This window comes from Raphanus sativus, chromosome 9 (assembly GCF_000801105.2).
Source record: "Raphanus sativus cultivar WK10039 chromosome 9, ASM80110v3, whole genome shotgun sequence".
NCBI lineage: Eukaryota > Viridiplantae > Streptophyta > Magnoliopsida > Brassicales > Brassicaceae > Raphanus > Raphanus sativus.
The window spans coordinates 3,854,457-3,876,340 of record NC_079519.1 but is presented as its reverse complement, the minus strand read 5'-3'; the positions used below and the strand labels follow the sequence as shown (position 1 = coordinate 3,876,340).

Sequence of the window (21,884 nt, the reverse complement as noted above, 5' to 3'; positions counted from 1 at the left end):
ACTTTTTTTTCTTTGGGTTCAACACAAAGGTCTTTAGCCAATCACCAATCGCCTAACGTTAAACGTCGAACATCAAATGGTGGTGCTATCTAGACCAAATGTAGAAGCCATATTGAACAACTTGCCTGATCTAGATTGGACAAACTGTTTGGATCCTTGCTAAGCGTCTCCTGCCGCCGTCTCTCGGAATTTAACCAAGTCAACAACGTACAGAGCACTACAAAAACAACACACATCAATAATGGAAATAGCAGAAACTTATCAAGGTTCAAGAGAAGTTCGTTGGTCTACCTGATATGGTATGGCCTACCACGTAAATGTTCTCTCCAGAAACCCTGTCCCAAGTAAATGAGAATGTTAGTAAGGAAACCAATTAGCCCTACAAAAAGAACAGATAAGTGGTTACCTGTCTCCAAAACCGATAGCCATCCATTTCCTTGTTGTTGTCACAAAAAGGAGTATACGCGAGAGGTCTTCCTTTTATATCCATATCGTACAGTTCGCCCATGTCTGTCCTTATAATTTGATCCGCGTCGACAAATATAACATACAGAATACGTGTAGAATGTCTTACACTAGCAGCGTGTTGAATGTCTTATTCTGACATATTCCAAGCATAAAAATCGCAGGTAACAAATGAAAACATCAAATGATCAGCCGTACCTTTTCCAATGAGAGAGGAAATATAACATCAAGGAAAAGGACTTTGTAGGCCCAAATAATTCGTTGCTTTTTTCTTTCTGTTTATGCAACCAGGAAGGCCATTTGTACGTAATCACTAATCAGCTCGTACTCAAAATAATATTCTTGTGCCATATGTGGAATCACATCCTGCAAGAGTAGAATGCGATAAGCATTAAGTTGATGTGGTTAACAAAAATAGACACAAACACCAGACTTACGTGTATACCAAGAAGAAAAGGAACAAACCTTAAATTGAGGAGAAAGATAATTCTTTATGAACCAGAATTTACAGGACGATTAGTGTTCTTCAGGACACTAAGAATCATGATCTTAAGGAAACGCTCATATCTGTCATATGCAGTGTCTAGGCATCAGAAACCGAATGGTTCAAAATATTATATATCAAAGTTTTCTCTTCGCATAATATACTTAAAACTCTTAGTGCACACGATATACTTAAAATTCTTTTAATAGGAGCCTCATGATCCTTTTCCGAGCAATGACCTGCGCAAGGATTATGTCAATAAATAAAATGAACAGTATCCTACCAGCGTAGAATAGTAAGTTTAGAAAAGCTAACCTGTAAGGACAAGAGATTCAACCTCAAAAACTGCCTGCAGTGTAGTGGTATCTCCCAGGTTCTCAAGCAAAATGTTGTCCAGATCGTGACTGGACATGGACAAATCCGGAAGAGAGGAAAGAAAGTAGAAAGTTATGAATAAGCCAAAAATAAGATGGCTCAAAAATTCATTTAACGCACACTGAGAAAACTTCGAGCAAAAAGAACAACATAATCTCATTTTCTTTTTAGGGGAAAAATCATACATGGCAATTACTGGTTCAACAAGCCATGGCTCTGGAACGTCAAGATTCATGGTAAGTGTCTTGGATAATGGCATACTTGCCAAAAATGCCTAGGGCCCATCTATATCAAAGTTTGTACTGCTGTAATCGTCCTGAGAAAAAAAAATAAGTATTTGATCAGGGAATGTGGAACAAAACCGGTTCGCCATGTAATTTAAAGATCTTTCATACCGTATTGGGTAAGACATATCTGTAGTAATTCTTCATAGGAATGTCCACAAGGGAGCTCTGCCAAGAAGAATTAAGAACTCTAGGTCAGACACATGAACAAATACGTATGTTATGTTTCTCCCCGTAAGAATAAGTGACCACTGAATCAGAATTTACATAAAATATCTCCATAACTAACAGCATCAGTAGGCACATATATATATATATATATATATATATATTTATTATATATATATATATCTCAGTAAGAGTAACAGTAACCAATTAAAGACCATAAGAATAATCCCTTTGAACATCTACATGGCTCACAACAATAAGTTTGACATTTGCATGATTTCCAAATAACCGTATACGTTTTACTCACCATGGGATTCAGAACAATCCTCATGCTTGTCTGAACATGCTTCTGTAAAACTTGAAGTGATGCTAATTTTTGACCAGTAGGGCTTAAAGGGTCGATAACAGCATCAACGTTTATAGTTGCATTTTCATTTCCCAGCATAACCGCACTACAAAACGTATAGACATCTTAGTCGTACAGTCTCAGATTCCCAACACAATAAAAAAAGGAAAGCAACTACCATCTGACCCAATTTGCATACCTGTTTTCCGAACTCAACACCTCAAAGCGTGCACTTTCAGAACTACGGTCCCGTGTTGCCATTGCAGATGACACAAGCATGAAGACATCGCTAAAATATTTACTGACGAAAGAGAAAAACAATCTTCTATCAGCCAGACGGTTAGAATCAGAAGAACCAGATGGTTAGAATCAGAAGAACCAAAAGAAACAATTCAACCAACAGATTAAGGTTACCACAGCGTCAATAAATAATGGCATACCTTCATGCGAGATAATGAAGAAGCAACGCTTGGAAAGTTTTGATTGATTTCTTGCATAGATTGCAAAGGATCAGAGGCATGGACTATTTGCTGGACTGTTTGGTGTCCTAAATCTGTAGAATGAAGGAAAATTAGAAAACACTTCTTAACTTCTACTATCACCAAAGCCAAAACATACAGAATGCATACCTTTGAGCTCCCAAACATCAAGCGTGTCTGATACAGTTGATGATAGGAGATAATCCCTAAAAGCCATGACTTCTGATCTTAGCTCGGGTTTCCTGTCCTGCAAAACAAGAATCGCTGACCCAAATGATTATCCAACAGAAAATGAAATACTGCTACGAGCTATTTTTCCTACATTCATCTCTTATCTTATTCCATCTCACATCCATTAACAAACAAACAAAAAATTATTTGTGCGGGCATCCATGGAAATCAAAGGGACTAAATTTTTTAAAATGTTTTAAAGAATTATTCTACTAATGTTGCAAAGTAAACATACCAGGATTTTAGAGAATATAAACCCCTAACATCTTGACTAAGATCTTCAGTCCTTGGATCTTCAAGAGTGATACCTGAAACTCATAGCAATAATACTTAAAGGGTGGCAAATTCACAGGTAACAGAAAGAAGATGCGGAACAAGTAGCTGATAAAAATAAGCTTTTCCTTTCAAAGTTTCGGTGGCAACAAAATTAAGCTAACACTAACCTTTCTTTATAGCAATATCATGAATTGCCTTGTACTCCATGTTCTTCAAAGCAAGCTCCACACCATAACCAGCTAAGCTAACATTATCCCTTGCCCCAATGGCACCACATGGTCTCGTTTCGTCTTCACAAAAATCAGCCAGCAATGCTAATCACCAAATGCGAATACCTTTATAACTTTTATACTCTCGCCCAGAGCGAAGACGGCAGAACGGTTCTTTAGTGGCTCCCTAGCTCTTGAGAAGAGGCCGGTGCTTCTAGTCTCCACCCCAATCAAGTCATATGCTGTCGCTATATCTAATTGTAGTTTCTCAGCAGCTTGAAAATAAGCACGAAAATGTGCCCTTAACACCTGAAACCAGATCTCACAATTCATTAGGTGTAACAATAATTGAAAGCCTAAACTAACATACATATATTTTTGTCTAACCTGCACAGCTATAAATAACATGTCCAGATCTAGCGAGACAAAAAGGCTTGAATAAGATGAAAACAAGAATAGAAGAGCTACTTGCATGTAATGTGCAATTCGATGTTCTATTCACTACCTTACATACGCAGAGATTAACCTAAGACAAATGTATCTAATATAAAAAGAAGTTGCAGCATGGTGCCACTAAACAATCAAGATATAGAATATTACTTTCTTTTTTTTATGTTCAAACCACACTTTCATTAGAACTTAAAAGAGTTTAACTCCACCAAGGGATGATACATCAAAGCTACTAAGAGCCAAACAAACTGAAACATTGATCAAACAGATGATAGAATGACGATACACCACATTACAAAAGACCATAAGAAATCGAACTACGACCTCATAACCTTCTTGAATAGAAGCATACAGTGTAACTTGAGAAGTTACAAACACTGCAACATATGCAGAGAAGAGCATCAGCCATACTAGCGACGCTTGAACATCCAGTTCACTCCACATAGGAGGAAATATTGGGAAAAAGAACAGCTTCACGAAGGAAGCTACCGGATAATGAAAACCCGCCATACTCATAGGATATTCATAGAATATTACCTTGTTCATGGTATCAATGTATCATGTATGCAGCACGGACATCCATAAAAACTTCTTTTCCATGTTCTTTTGAGGAAGGAGGTAATATACCTATCATTAAATTGTAATTTGTGAGTGAAGTATGGATACAAATAAATGTACTCTAGAAGCGAAAACATATCAAGTTGGATATCAGTAACATGTGCGTAAAGCAACTTCGCCAATGTCATGCAGGCAAAACAACTAACTAACTCGTTCGTGAGGTGACAACCAACGTCTTACACATCTATGCAGAACAAAAAACTCAGCAGCAAATGTTCCACTACGCACAACAAAGGAAAGGGGCTTGGAGAACATTACTCACTTGTACTTTAATAACACACTCTGTTGAAGAATCTGGATATTCGTTTTGGGTTTCCTCAGAGCTATAAGCTTCTGGACAATAAAATCATACACCTGTAAACAGAAATAAACCAGTAAGAACATATTGAAGGCCCTTGGAGAGGACAAGCACAAACTACTTGGTCTTAATACGGTACTAAACATCCACTGAACTTATGCCAGATGACAACTTTGTCCTAGGAATGAACTCTCTTAGAGGGAAGGAACAATGATTTTGAATCTTGATAGTTAGCCTAGTCTTAATGAGTTAGAATGAATTAGGTTATGCAAGTAACATAACTCTTTCTGAACTTATTAAACAGTTAACAAGTTTAGGAAACATGCATGTGTCTGTTTTGAGTCAACACATACATAATTGCTTGGACCTATCACACTCCCTTCAGCGACATCGCAGAAGAAGTACAAAACAGAAATATATAACCGCAGGAATCATGTCACACAGAAAGTATATCAATTACCTTGGAAATAGCTTGTTGACGGAGCTTCTCCAGCTCAGGCTCTACATCTTTTAATGCTTTGGAACTTTTCACCGCAGGATCTGCTGCTACAAATTTAAGTTTCTTACTCAGAATTTCAAGCGTTCTAATATACTCTCAGAATAAGGAAAATAGCACGACTATCAGATTAAAAGTAAATTTATTTCTCGGCAGTTCATCCTAAGCCTAAATGCAATCCTATAACACAAAACACGTACTCGAATACCATGTTATGCTATTGCACATAGTGGCAGCATCTACCCCCAGCTAAACCAGCAATTATTTTAATCCCCCCACCCCTAATTTTTGTTGGAATAAAGCATATGAACCAAACTAGTAACTCTTTTACAACACCAGAAACAAATAGAAAAAGCGGGATTAGCAAAATACCTCTCCATCCACAATTACGTCTATCATCTTTGGTGGCACTATAATGTCTTCGACAAATTTTGCTAGCTTTGATTCAGCCACCTGTTCAGATAGAAAGCTCATTTTGATGAGTCACGGGTGGTGAAAGCAGTAAGAGATCAACACTAGTAGTGGTTTCTGATTGGCTAAATACCCTGCGGTTTTTCAATCCCAAACCCTCCATCGATGTTTCTTGAAGAATCTTTATGTCGGAGCTTACAGAACCAATCTCTTCCTGAAAGAAAAGAAGAGAAGGAAAGAACGCACTTAGATTACAAGGAAACTGTACAACCAAAAGTAAGCAAATCCCTTTTGGTTAAATATGCAAAAAAAAATCAGAATACGAAGAAAGAAGCGCATGCAAAACAAACTATACAAAATGGCTAATCTTCAAAATACCTGAAATCCACTGAGGAGAGTTTCCATTTGTGACAGGATTCTGTCACAGTCATGAATCTGATCGTGAAGTGAGACAAGGTTATCACTTTCTTTTATGTAATCCTGAGTATCCATGTAAAGCAATAAATTAAAGCTGCCTAAAGGATAAATCGAATAAAAAAGTGCCATGATGTATCACAGGGTAAGACTAACAACCTCGATGGAATCCAACTCGACCTTCCGTAGATTGTTTTCTACACCTTTAGCATATTGTCTAAGTTTAGCAATTGGCAACAACCTGAGCTGACACAAAAACGATCATGGGAGAGAACATTATATACTTGGAACCAAAAGTCTATGACTAATCCATGTACAAAGTAACTCAAAACTCAAAAGAGAGTAAAAAAATGACAACTGAAGCACATCAATTTCAGCTAGAAAGAGGCAGCGCAGCGGGGGAAAACTCCTAATAATAACGATTGGATCAAAGATCTGTGAAAAGCTCAACCTCATCACTCTCACATTCTTCTAGTTCTTGCTGAAGGAAGTCCCTCCAATGATATATCCTCACTGTAATAATAACAAAGAGAAAGAGCTGACACAACCAATTCGTTTGTGATTCGAAAAATGGACACAGATAAAAAAGGTGTTTGAGGACAATGTTACCTGCCTGAATCCTCTTCAAAAGCCAAATCTCCAACATAAGCTCCTAAATCAAATCCAAGTTTCTCATGGCCACCGAAGTCCCCCACGGCTTGACCCTATGAGAATAGACACAAACTTAAATAAGAGATCCATGGATGATAAACTACGAATCAACAAGACTCAAAGATCCAGGATTACTCAGAACTCAGAAAAAATCAAAAAGCGAAAACGAAGTGGAAAGACTACCAATGCGTCAATGGAGATGCCATCGAAATTAAGAATGCCTTGATCTCCGTCGAAAGATCTTTTTGAACTCCGATCTACCTCATACAAATCGGAGATTTTTCCAGCGTTTGCTGCTTTTCAGATTCGTGTTACTTTCTTACACTAATAATCTGATATTAATTGCAGTGGGCCCACATTGTAAGTCAACGATATGGGCCGCAACCAAGGCACAACTAAAAGGCCCATTGTCCGTGTAAAATAATACTAAGACGCGGGTTATTTATTTGGGAAATAAAATAGATACTTTAACTTTTGTTTAGTAAGAGTCTTTGAAAAAATTCAATTTTGTTTGGTAATAAAGATAATAGAGAATTTTGTATTTTTCTTATTTAGATGATAGATTTAAGTATTTAATGTATTTTCCTGATTTAAATGATAGATTTCTTTAATAGAATAAACTTAACCAAAATATATTTTCTAATATATTTTTTGTTAACATTTAATATTTTTCAATATTTATCAATAAAAAAATAAAATAAAAATCACACATCAAAATCAATTTATATATCATATAGATAAAAAATAAAATATTTTATTTATAAATTGTTAGTATAACACTTTTATAATATAAATCCAATTAGTTATAAATATTATATTTTTATATGATACACTATAATATAATAGACGATTAAAAATCCCATAATATAATTATTTTAAGTAATATATAAAAAAATTGTTTTAAAATGTTATACTAACAATTATGTAATACATATTAATTTATACTCATATATATATATATATATATATATATATATATATATATTATCATTAGAACAAAGAAAAAAATTGAAGTGAAAGCAAATATTTATACGGCCACGGGTCAAACTATAGAAATAAACAACAATGGCGTAAGATTTTTTTTAACAAATTTATTTTACTTTCAAATATGTTTATATATTTAAAAATTATTTTATTTGTTATTAAGAATGCTAAGATTTTGGAATTAGAAAAAATTATGACTCATCTCTATATTATTTTAATTAGGAATTTAAAATTTATATCAAAATATTTTTTTTAACTTTTAATTTTTATTATAACTACAAATGTTAAATTTCAATCTAAATTTATGTTTAAATATTGCAAATATATCATTTATAAATAAAAAAACTAAAAACATAAAATAAATACCCGCCCGGTTAGGCGGGTCAAGATCTAGTATCATTTAAATCATCAACTTTCAAATTTAGTTGAAAAAAACACCAATTTATTACAAAAAAATATATTCAATTTTTATTGACGAGCTATTTTAGTCATGAATTTTTCTTGACTATGTCATTTTAGGTATATCGTTAATCAACAACTATAGTTGACTAACAGTATGCCTAAAATGACTTTTAAATTTGATTTTTTTTGGCACAAATATAAATCAATTTTTTTCAAAAAATGAAAACATATAATAAATTATTTAGTAACAATATAATATTATACATAAAAATATTAAATAAATAAAATATTTTTTTCATTATTTTCTTCAAAATAAAATGTAAAATTTTTTATTTATATTCTAAAATAGTTAGTTAACATATTATTAGTTTAATACTTATTTTATTAAATAACTAGTGATATTTCGGTGCTACGCGCCGGGTTCATATGTTGTATTCTTACATGAATTTATAATTTATTATATGATCTTAGTAAATAAAATATTCCAAAAATATGAAATGAAAATATGTATAAAAATGATATTTTTGATCTTTTTGATAGTGGTTAGTGGAGCTCAGAATTTAATTCAAATCCCTGGGGTTCTGCCCCGTTTGACCCGCCGTAGAGCGGGTGCGGGTCGATCGGTTTAAAATTTTCGAACTGCGAGTACGGGTGTGGGTTAAGATTAGTTTAAGCGGGGCGGGTGCGGATAAGCCAAATATGAGTTGCGGTACCCGCCGACCCGCAAATTCAAAAAAAAAAGTTTTTACTTTTTATTATTTTTCGTAAAAATATATAAACATATAAAATATTTTTAAAATTTTAGTTATAATGTATTATTTTAATATTATTTTTAATAATTATTATATAATGAAAATAATTAATATATAATTAAAATAATTAATATATAATTAAAATAATTAATATATAATTAAAATATTAATACATAATTAAAATAATTAGTTTTTAATATGATTATTATTACCCGCTGGTAAGACGGTTTATCCACGGGTTCTGGCGGGGCGGATGCGGGTTTAAGATTTTTGGTCATACGGATCATGTGGGTCGAATTTATGAAAATGATACAGATTGTTGACTATGGAGAATAATAGAGGCTCTATTCTCCATAATCAACATCAAATATAAAGAAAACCTATAAACCGTGATTTTGAAACCCAACCTAGACACTGAATCTGACGATTGACCGGGTCACTGAATTGACCGGATCAATGAGTTATTGGACCAACCGTTGATGAACCACATGTTAATAAATGAATTAATTTTATTATATAATAATATATTAGCTATGAAAATTTTATATAATAGTTAATATTTTGAAATGTTTTCTAAACATAAAATAATAGTTTGGATATTTATCTATTTTATGCTTAAAACATTTAGAAAATACTTAACCTTGGTTTCTGTATTTTTATCTTCGTTTGAGATATAAAATATTAAGAAATAGTTTAGACTATTTAAAAAATTTGTAACATAAGAGTTATGACATCTAAAAAAAATCAAGACATACAATTCACAAATATTTATGTCGAATGTGAATAATAAATTAAACTTCCAATGCAAAATAAACCAAAATTAAAACATCATATCAGTAAATTTGCAATAACAAAAATAAATTAACACCAAATCACATCAACTAATTTTGATTTTCTCTAAATTTTAAAACTTACCAACAACTCGCCATGTTCTTGTTCTTCAACAATTTAAAACATGTTTTGTAATCCACATGATCATATGATCTTATTCTTTTTGATCTGTAAATTAAAAATGTAATGACTTGTTATAAACTAAGTTAAATAAAAAATAACTTTCTCATTTTTCTTGCAAACGTAAATTGTAATGTAGAGGAATAATAAGCTTGGTCGTCCTTGAGTTTGTTTTACGGATGTGCGGGTCGAGCACGATCACGCTTACTCACCTTCCTTGTAAACGTAAATTGTAGTGTAGAAGAATAGGAAGACGGTAATAAAACTGAAAAAACATATAACTTTATAATTGGAAATTTATAATATAAAACATAATTTAAAACATAACTAAAAACTAAAAAAAATTATCTATTGATTCAACCAGTGGTGTAAGCGGTATTGGATTTCGGGTTTTAGTGAGTTTTATTTGAGGTTTTAAATTGGGATTTTAAATTTTGGGTTTTTTCACAAAACTCAAACAAGATTTATATTGGATCGCGGAGTTTACCGGTTCAACAGTGGTTCCGGTTCGGGTTCAAAACACTGTTATAAACGCTTGGGCTTTTACGAGGAAAAGTTTAAAAACTCAATGTCTTTCATAATTAACATTAAAACCGATTAAATATAATTTAAGAAAAGATTTTAATTATTAAAAGTGTTCCAAATGACATTGGGTTTCCTTCTAGGGAGGAAAAAAACTCAACTTTATTATATAACATAATTGGAAATTTAGAATATAAAACAGAATTTAAAATATAACTAAAACTAAAAAAAAATAAAAATTATTTATTGATTCAACCAGTGATGCAACCGGTATCGGGTTTTGGGTTTCAGTGAGTTTTTGGAGGTTTTAATTTGGGTTTTAAATTTTGGCTTTTTCACAAAACTCAAATCCGATTTATATTGGGTCGGAGAGTTTACCGATTCAACAGTGACTCTGGTTCGGGTTCAAACACTGCTATAAATGCTTGGGTTTTCATGAGGAAAATTTTAAAAACCCAATGTCTTTCATAACTAACATTAAAACCTATTAAATATAAATTAAGAAGAAAAAAAATTATTAGAAAGAGTGTGCTACATGGCATTAAAACCCCAAAGAGAAAAAAATGCCAACTTTATTATATAAGATTATAAAGAACTTTTGTAGTTATTTATTATATTTATATCACTTTGACATTTCAGATAGTCCTAATTGGACTATGATTCATAATTTTTTATATCTGTAAAATATTAATATATTTTATTCTCACAAAAATAAAAAATTAATGGTATTCTAATTATGTAGCTATATTTTGGATCTTATCAGTTTTTGGTGGAATTTATTTATAATTAAAATGCAGAAGTAATATTGTAACACATTTATAGAAATTATATAAAATTTGTTTTGGATAATTATTTTCGTTTGAGAATAAAAAGTTGAACTAGCACTTCACTAAAAACATTTGACGTCAATATTATAAACTATAATCCCAATAAGATTATATAAACAGTTATGGAAATTTATCGTACATAATTATAAAAGTTCTTGATAATTATTTTAAAACTAAATTATTAATTACTCATAAGTTAAATAATTATTTTATAATATAAATGAAAATACTTTTACTTTGATAAAATGAAAACAAAATATTTTTTAGGTTTGAATTATTTCTTATTTTATTATTAGTGTTATAGTTATTAAATATATGTTTTCAATATTTAAAATTTAAGATTTTGAAAAAATTTATTGATTTATTTTTGTGCCAAAAAGCATCAGTTTTAAAAATCATTTTAGACATAACGTTAGTCAATTATAACTGTTGACTAACGATATGCCTAAAATGATATGGTCAACGAAAGTTTATGATTAAAATGGGTAGTTAATAAAAATTGAGTGTTTTTTAGGCTTACCGAAAATTTGGTACTTTATTTCAACCAAATTTGAAAGTTGATAATTTTAAATGACATTTTTCCGTTATTTATTTCGTATGGTCAGTTACTTATTATGGTGAATATAATCTATAAAATAATTAGAAGGAATGAAAAGAAAGATTAGACTTTTTTAATGAAAACACTAAAAATATGTAAGCTCCGTTTTGTACTCCGTAATAAGTAATAAACTGGATTCTGATCTGCGTAAATTACCGGTATTTATCTCGCGTATTATGTTTTTTGTTATTTGATTTATAAAACTGGTAAATTAAATTATTATGAATGTTAAACTGCTAGATTAAATATTTTGTTGCTTGGACTTGAGTTACTAATGTAGTGTTAGACTGTCTGTTGTATTCTGTGTATGTGGGATATGGATGAGTTCTGAGTTGTTGAAACTGCTTCTCAACAACATGATATCTTCCAAGTAATTTGCAAACACTGGTCATTCTTCTGGTTCCGACATCATCTTCACCAATTGAGAATAATCCGTTCAAATGTAACAGACAATTATCGTAGATTCCTCATACATTCAATTGCCCAGATGAGAGCTTCGATCTCCGAATGGAGAGGTGAAGAACTCGCCCATGTATTCCTTGCACCCACTAAACCCTCAAAACCTTCTAGTGTGCTATACCATCCTTGTCCAAAAAAAATTCATGATCTTTCCATGATCCATCCGTGAAACACCATCTACCAGATATAGACGGAACAGTCGCTACTGCGAGTGGTGGAGGAGGATGTAAACCTTGAGTGAGGGTACTCTGTGCCTCAGTCCAAAGTAAAGATTTTGTTTCTGCCATTCTAAGAGTTTCTCGTGGTTCAATATCCAAATTGCTGAAAACTTTATTATTTCTTCCTTTCTAGATATACCATAAGATACACGCAAATTGATGAATCTCCATTTCCGGCGAAATTCGGCAAAAGAAGTAGTCCATATTTTCTTTGGCGAATTTCGCCGGAAATGGAAGATAACTTGTGTGTATAATATCATGTGAAACTTATGTGTATAATAATTAGTTTGAATATGTTGATTTTAATTTGAAGAATGTAAATATATTTATATTAAGTTTTTGAAAAAAAAAATTCTATGTAAAACAGTAAATAGAGTTGTTCTCACCAATGAAATTTTTAAAAATATATGGAAGTTCAGAGTTTTAGTTATTATTGTTTAATACATTTGAATATTCCTTTTTATATTCAAATTAAATTAGTTATTATATATTTAATTTAATTCGTTTGTGTGGTTTTAAGATTATACTAGATTTTGACCCACGCTTAAAAAGCGCCGGTTTGTCTCTGTTAAAAAGTATAATTTCTTAAATAAATTTTTGTTATATGAGGTGTATGAACGTATTTAAACTAAACGGAATCGTTATTAGTAAAAAAAACAAAATTGGTATATACGAAGTCGATTTAATGTGTTTCTTTGAGATGTGTTTTAGTTAGAAAATGAAATGAATAAAGCAATTTAGTTTCAAAAATGTTAGTATACCGAAGAAAATATATATGGCAACAATTCCACGGGCACGTTTTGTTCTGTTTATTTACTTGCAACATAGAGAAAATTTTAACCAATAATATAAAATACTTTTTTATAAAGAATCAAAAAATGAATTAATTAAAAACAGTGTACATGTTTTATTGAGTAAATTGAATATTTTTAATTAGAGTTTTTATAGTAATTCTTTAGCTTTAATATATATCTTTTGTGTTATGTTGACGAAAAAGGAAAAATATTTGTTTTGTGTCATGGGTATACAGCCCATCACGTTTTTATTATAACTAAGTTCTTTTCTGCGTTACGCGCGGATAATACTTTTAAAATTTGTTATAATTTAAATGTTACTCATTTATTATTTTTAGTTTTAATTATATTTTAAATGTTTTTAATCAGTTATAAACTGACATTTTCACATTTATCATGTTTTGTTTCTTGGCATAAATTTTGAATATTACTTGAAAGTTTTTCATAATTTTTGTTTAGTGGTGTAAACAAAATTGCAATAGTATTTTTTCTTTCTCTTTTTGGTTTGCCTTATTTACTTTCTATTTTTGTTATATTTGGACTACAATAAAGAATCTTTATTTTGATTATTTTTTTGCAGTTTTTATATTTTACTTTGTTTCTTTCTTTCTTTTCCAACCTCGTCTACAATGTCCTGGTCGTACTTAAGCATATACCTCTTATACTAGGATAAGACCTGCGCCTTGCGCAGGGTGAAATATATATTAAAAACTTACGTTTTCATATTTTGTAAAATTTGATGATTTCGAAAAACATGTGTTCTTGTGATCAAAATATATTTGGTATTTATGTTTTCAATATATAAAAATAACTAACTATAAATATTTGATACACCTAAAAGTATAGAAACCCAAATCAAACAATTTAAATGTGATATCATTGATACTCCTATAATCATAAATTAATAATTGTGAAAAATTGATGGTATTTCTAAGGAAAAACTCAACTGTATATATATAGTAGGCATAAGTGAATTTTCGGATTTTTTAGAAATTTAAAATAATTAGCATTAATTATCTAGAAACCATATTTTAGCGTTATATAGTGAACTAATATTTATGTAAATTTTCAATAACTACCACAAACATATTTGACATGTTATTTTAGCGTTATACAGTCATTTTGGTAAATATTATTAATATTTAAAATTTTATTACTAAAGTTTTCTAAAAATTTCTACAATTTTTATTAAATATATTCAAATATGATAATAAAACTTTCAAAATATATTTTTTTATTGTTATACAATTTTTATTATTAAAAGTTTCCAAAAATTCTACAATTTTTAAAATAATTTTAATCGTAAAATCATTAGTTTCTTATATATCTAAATTTTCTATAAACATTTTAATTATTAAGTTTATTGATTCTATACCCATTGATTTAATATATTTAACCAAAATAAATAGATAGAAAATCTATCTAAGATTATTATTTTAATATATATATATATATATATATATATATATATATATATTTGAAATATAATTTTAAATAAACAAAACTATTTTATCTTAATTTTATGTTAAATTAAATCAAATTATATTAAAATATTTGTAAGAAAAGAATAAAATTTCATTTTACTTATATTTATATTTTAAAAAAATTACTGCACATGGTGAAGGAAGACACATAATTTATCATTAACTACTACGAAAGGTCATTATTAATATTTTCCTATACTACAATTAGGTAGGTACCAAAGATTTTTCTTAATATTAAACATAAATTTCATAATCTAAGTTCTTAAGAATTATGTTGTAAGGAATAATATTTGATGTATAAGTTCGTTTGGTAATAACAAAACAATTTAGTTTCAGTATTATTCTTTGTATAAATTTATGTACGTGAAGAAAGCCTCAGAACTGAACAATATTCTTTTTTCCTTTTATAAACAAAATAATTTTGAATAGCTGCGTCTCTTTGCTATTTTTTATATCAAATCGTCTTTTAACTATTTTCTGTTTATACCAAAAGCATGCAATGTTTAGGCCATAATATATAGCAAACTTTGATTTAAATAGATGTCAAAGTAGTACGGACTAAGAGTATATCTTACACTTGTTTAAAAAAAATTAAATCTTACACTTGATTTAAATAGATGTTGGATCACAATATAAATTCAATTTTGAGCCGTTTAAAGAAAATCTCATTTAATAAGACCGCCGAGTATTAATTTAATGAGATCACAGAGTATTAAGTTTATCATATCGTAAACATTTATGTTTGGACTAATATAAGTTTTTCTAACAATTGGATTTTGGACTTATTAAATTATTTTGTTAAATACATATATTCAAAAAAAATAAATTTGTTACTACAATATAAATTGAGTTATCAATTGCAGTAAATAATTAATTTATCAAACTAAAGACATACAATGAGTTAATGACCATAGTTAAAGATTTTTAATTAATGGACAGAGTGTGCAAAAATTATAGACTTAAAATTAAGTGTTTGTAACTATATAATTTAAAGTTTGATTAATATATAAACTTTGAACATATTGCATAAAAATGATTATGTTTGTGCAGCGAAACAATTAGAACAACACTTTTGGTAAATTTCAGATTACAATTCAATTTAGAACACCACATTTGGTTTTTATTTAAAAAGATTTTGTTAGGCCTAGGCATTCGGGTCGTCGGGTCGGGTTCGGATTGGATCCTTTCGGGTCCGGGTTTTTCGGGTCTAAGAGTTTAGGACCCGATAGGGTAATTTCAAATTTTCGGTTCCGGATCGGTTCGGGTCATACCGGGTCCGGGTCGAGTCGGGTCTTATATAGTTGGACCCATTCGGGTAACTAGAATTTATCGGTTCGGTTCTGGGTCGGGTTCGGGTTGGATTCAGTTCGGGTTCAACCTAAAAAATACTTAAAAATACAAAAAAAAATCTGAAAATATTAATATATCCGAAAATATTTGACATTTTATTTAAAATTTGTGTTTTTATTATATTAAAATGTGTATATATACTAAACTATGCGAGATAGAACAATAGTTGGTTGTCTCCTAGTGGCTGACCCCTTTGCTATGTAGACAAATAACCCGTCTTCGACTCCCCATTGATTCATTTTATTTAATTTATATTATTAATTCGGGTACCCGTCGGGTTTTGGATTCGTGTCGGGTCGGGTCCAAGACCCGCGGGTCCTCTACAACAAGACCCGATAGGGTAATTTGATCGGGTCGGTTCCTACCCGGACCAGGTTTTTTCGGGTCGGTTTCGGGTCGGGTCTTCGGGTCCGGGTAAAATGCCCAGGCCTAGATTTTGTATTCTAGAAAACATATATAATGTAACCTAATATTGAATATTGCAAAAAAAATTTACAATAATGATGAAATATACAATAGTCTTGTGATATAATAAAATTTTCATATAACAGACATATATGTATTGACCTGAGTTTCTAAGTTTTGGCAATGGTAAAGCTCTCGTTATACGAATGTCTCAATGACTTAGATGCCTTTCTTTTATATAGATACAGAGCACTGATGAGAAAATATTCTGTAATATTTGCAAATTAGTGAAATATATTTATCTTGCTAATCATGGGTTTTACAGGTGAGAGCAAATGAACCAAAATCGTCGTGTATGTTCACATTAACCGTTTTGTCAATTACAACTCAAATGAACATCACTAATCAAACAGATTTCATATTAAAGCTTCTTCACTGTTCTTTTTTTGTTAGACTTGACTGATAAACCAGAGTGTCTAAATTAAGTATAGGGCCGGTAAACAATTGCCATATGAAAATATAGCAAAAAATGCAAAATCAAACTATATAAAAATTTAAGCTTAAAATTAATTACAAATCATCCCAACGAAGCAAATCTTTTCATCAAAAGAAACTCGAGCAACTTACTCAAAATTCAACGAAGACTTTATTGTAAAATACTTTCTTGTAGCTAATATTCAAAAGGCTTCTCTTCATGTGTATTCAGTCATGAAAATATAAGATTAGCTGCAAAAATTGGAAATGATAAAGAGTAGAGGCTTCAAATTAATTACAAAATCCAAACAACAAAGTAAATCAACCTTCAAAAGACCAGAAAAAAAAACAAACTTACATCCATAAATCAAAACAAATCGAAAACTTAGTGAAATATTGCAAACATAAGCCTCTTCTCCGTATAAGACTTCAAATCAGAGATAAGGTTCCTCGAAGCCATAGAAAAAAGTTTGTTTTTGACTCTATGAAAGATTACGCTTAAGGTTTGATGAATGATGAAATGGTTAACATTGTGGTGCTTTATATAGAAGAAAATCAGAGCATTGATGAGCAAATTTTCGAAATATTAACATAATTCATGGATCAGATTTAGCTTGTCAATCTCTCTCTAATTAACGCAAATCACAGTATAATTTACCATATATACTTCCTTGTCAATGTCCTAATTACTGGCAGAATAACTTATATATTTTTTACCATATATAAGATATACGATGAGCTCAAAATATTTAATATAGTCAAAACTATCTGTATATTCTACTCTAAAATATCAATTACCACATCCTCCATACTTAATTTTCATATACCACCAGTAAGTAGGTTAGATTCATGCATACATTACTTTGATAAATCGTTGCAAAGGGCAAATTTTAGTCAATTTAGTTTGTTTTCATTACGCCATTTCGGTTTTAATTATTCGAAAATATATATTTGCCAAACTGTAAATATATTATGATCTTATATCTAGGATTAAATATAGGCTTGCTTAATACAAATTAACTTAGTTGTTTGAATATGCCAAAAATTATTTGTTACTATATATTTAATAACGGAGATATCATTTTCGTTTGTCAATTTAATGTTACATGTGATTTATATGGTATATATGCATTTAAGCTTACGTGGTCATCACTTATATATCTCCGTAAATATGCACATTTATTTCAATCAAATTCTAATCTAAGAAAGTCATATTTTACACCAGTCCAAGATTTATTCAAATCAAAAAATCTAAATAAGTCAAGTTTTAATATAGACGTTTCTAATAATATTGAAATCAAATGGCTAATCTAGGAAAGTCTGTTTCTGTACGAATCCAAGATTTATTCAAGTTAAAGACTAATATAGGTAAGTCAAACTTTAATTTGTTTACGTGATTGTATAGTAATTATAACACATATAAATCAAATATCATTGTGTATAAAAAAAATATAGACGTGATATATATTTTTTAACTTTAATATATACGTGATTGTATTCTAAATATATCATTCCTAAATCAAATATTGTTGTGGCCAGTACATTTTAATATACACACAAAAAACTCACCCGCCCATTCCAAAATCAAATATTAAAAATAGATTTTTTTATATATCTACCTATATATAAATAAAAATTCAGGAGCAAAGTATGATCCTATAAAATGTTTTTCTTTTGAGATATAAGTTCTTTAAAAAATCAAAATTTCATATATGGCAACATTATACTACTTAATTTCATAATATGATATATGACAATGATCTTTGATTTGGTAACATTATATATGGCAATGGCATAATGATAGTTATATTACATCTTTCCTTTTTGAATATAACGTCTACGTAATAATCAAACCGTGTAAATATATATATGGCAACCATCATTCATTGTGAAATCTAAAACTTTCCTTTCATACGAAATCGTACAATGTAACGATGTGAACTATAATGTATATGAAAAAATTCGAGTGTTACCACAATGGCATTTGAATGTAATTTTTCTAGTGAATTAAAGGTGATTATATATTTGAGCTGAGAGGGAATATGGAGCCCACAATGGCATTTGAATGTAATTTTTCTAGTGAATTAAAGGTGATTATATATTTGAGCTGAGAGGGAATATGGAGCCGCCACGTCAGCATGACACACATGTAAATAACTTACACATTTAAGGTTAGTCTTCAAAAATGCTCCTTGATTAATAAGAAGGGGAAGTTTTATCATTTGGCATAGTTGTTGCTGAGTTTGTAATGTACTCTTTGATTGCAATATCATGGCCTTAACTTCTAGTCAATCGTCTTTGTGGACTGTGCCAACATGAATATGATTCTCGTGGACTGTGGTGGAAAGTAGTCATACAACATCAAGAGAACTGAGAATTTTAAGCTGGTAACATTACCTTATATGCTCTTAATCTTGCTTGACTTAAAGATATTTCACATGTGTATGAGAACTACTGTCACATTGCTTTAGCAAAAAAAAAAAAAAACTACTATCACATTGCTTGTCCGTAGTTGGTGGAATCTCATCATGTGTTTGGTTGTGTTTGATTTCACATGTGTATGAGAACTACTGTCATATGACTTCAAAATAAATAAACTTAAACAAACAGATGCATTTTGTTGTGTTCGATTAGAGTTTGATTATGTTTTAATATTTAATTTATTTTAAATATATGCAAGACAAAAAAAACACAGAACTGGTGCCTAAAAGCCATCAAACCACTCTAACTATTGGTTCAGTTTTTGTATGTAATATCTACTCACCCATGTTCGAAAGCAAACGGGAATAAATGATTCTAAAGTGAAAGTAAATATGGTTGAACGTGGATATATGGGTTTCCTCATTTCTTTAACTTAATGTGTCTCAAGACGCTGTTTGCGCCTGAAGTTTAGTCAATCTCGCAACGATTGTTTAGAACCTTTTTCTAAAGGAATGTTTTTGTCAATCTTCTTTTAACCTCTTCTTCATGTTCTTTTTTTGTCTCTTTTCACAGTTGGTGCTTTGTTCAGCCTCCAAGTTCTAGTCGGAGTTCTAAAGGTCAAGAAATTAGTAATGTGTGTAGAGAGATGTAGAAATCAGAAACTCTTTAGTAAAATATAAATGTTCTACTTGTGCCTACTCCATTCTAAGTATTTGAGTACTATTTGGTTTCTCCACAGTAATATATACATAAGTGTTAGAGAAGTGCGGCAAACACACAGAAAATTGAACTGATATATGTTTCAACTTTTACTGTTGATTTCTAGCCTTTCAAGTTCAGATTCAGTAATATTTATCCTTTTCTCAGTATAAACAACTATCACGATCTAAAGACTGTACGATTATTTACCATATTTTCTGCTCTCGTTTAACGCTTAAACCCGGGGATTCCACAACAATGGGCAGCCTAATCTTCACTATTAGTAATTTGTTGGTTCAGCCACTGTGAATCTGCAGTCAGGAGCAATGGCCTCGAAAATGAAACGTGTGGCGTTGGAAATTGGCTTCTCCATGCAACTGAAACATATAAGCAACTTTCCATGGAACTCAAAGCTTTAGTTAAGCAAGCTCTTCGAGAGTGTGGTCGTCACATGTGTATTTTCTCACTTTGTCGATCCTGAGACCTCTTCCTGTGGATAAATGATTAAATGATAATACCATCAACTTAAGAATGAAACAATCTTAAACACAATTGTAACTCATTATCAGTACGTAACAGTTGCGTATTTACTATCCTTACTGTTCTTCATGTTTCTATCTCTGCTCTTCACATTTTCACGATGTAGATCATGATCATGTCTCTGTCTTTATCGCGTTCCATCTTCTTGTCTTTCTCCCTTTGTCTTGAAAATTCTGTTTCAAGTTGATGGGATTCTTGCTTTAACCATAAGTAAAAAATATGAACTCACATCATAGAGTAATATCTAATGCTAGAGGTTCCCTCCAACGCAAGGACAGAGAATCAAAACTAAGAAAGTGAATTAACCAATTCCCAGGAGATCAAATAGACAGTGTAAAAAAGTCACCAAATTCATTGTTATTAATGATCAACGATTCAAGCGATCTACAACTTCTGCTGTCTCTAGTTCTAAACATATTTTTGTCGATTTCAGTTCCCTTCGGCGGCAGCTATTATTCTGAATAATTGGAGCAAGGTTATCATCAGTAGTGAAACCAGCTGTCACTGTAAACACGTACAAAGGGAAAAGCTTTCAGCGCTGTAAAGTTCAAACAACATTCCACCCTGTGATTAAATTCAAATCATCGATTAGTATAATACTAAAAGAAATTATTAAGAAAATGTCAGATACTAAAATTATAATAAAGCAACATCAAATGGAAATCCAGAAAAAAACAAGAGGAAGAAGAAAAATTTATAGACAAATTGAAATCCTCGATTAATATAAATGCTAATGCAATCAACCAATATATTAAATCAAATGGAAGAAGAAAAAAATAGGTAGACAAACCTCTTCGTCGATAAGGAGCATCTCTTGTCCGATGAGAATTTTCGTGTTTGGATTCCGAACGTCTCAGAAGTGAATCAGACGGAACTCACCACGGCTTCACGTGGCCCGAATGAAACATCTCGGAAGAACATCACTTGCTCGAGGAGAGATCGGTAGTGCCATTTGGGTTCGACGGGTTGCCATTAGGGTTCGCAGTTGCAGAGGAGGCGACAGTCTTTCCACTGTTCGTGCGGTCGCCGAAGCCGGAAGAGTTGGAGGAGCCGTCCATCGAGAAAAGTTTGAGAGAGTTTTATCAGTTTTGATGGGTCGATGTGCTAAGAAAGGAGATGTATAAATAGAAAAATAGGGAAGAAGGTGAAAGAGGTCCATTAAATGAGAGTTATGAAAGTTTGATTACAGAAATTAGTGGTGAAGTAACTGGAAACGGATATGGCGGAAGAGAAATGGAAGAGATGGAAGACGAAAGGTGATGAAGAGAGGATGAAGGGGTTATGTGCCGACAACGTGAGACGATGACGGATGAACCGAGAAACGTGCAAACCAAAACAATTAGATGAAA

At 31.0% G+C, this 21,884-nt stretch overlaps 1 long non-coding RNA gene and 1 pseudogene across 1 annotated transcript; both read right to left on the bottom strand.

Moving 5' to 3' along the window:
* Nucleotides 1-119: 119 nt before the first annotated feature.
* LOC108825465 (vacuolar protein sorting-associated protein 52 A-like) lies at nt 120-6,967 on the bottom strand (annotated as a pseudogene).
* A 13,112-nt stretch (nt 6,968-20,079) lies between these two features.
* Nucleotides 20,080-21,866, bottom strand: LOC108825455 (uncharacterized). Its single transcript, XR_001945244.2, has 3 exons — nt 21,326-21,866; nt 20,596-21,099; nt 20,080-20,485 (listed from the first exon to the last, which is right to left on the bottom strand). It is a non-coding gene; the product is annotated as an uncharacterized LOC108825455 (long non-coding RNA).
* Between the last annotated feature and the right edge of the window lie 18 nt (nt 21,867-21,884).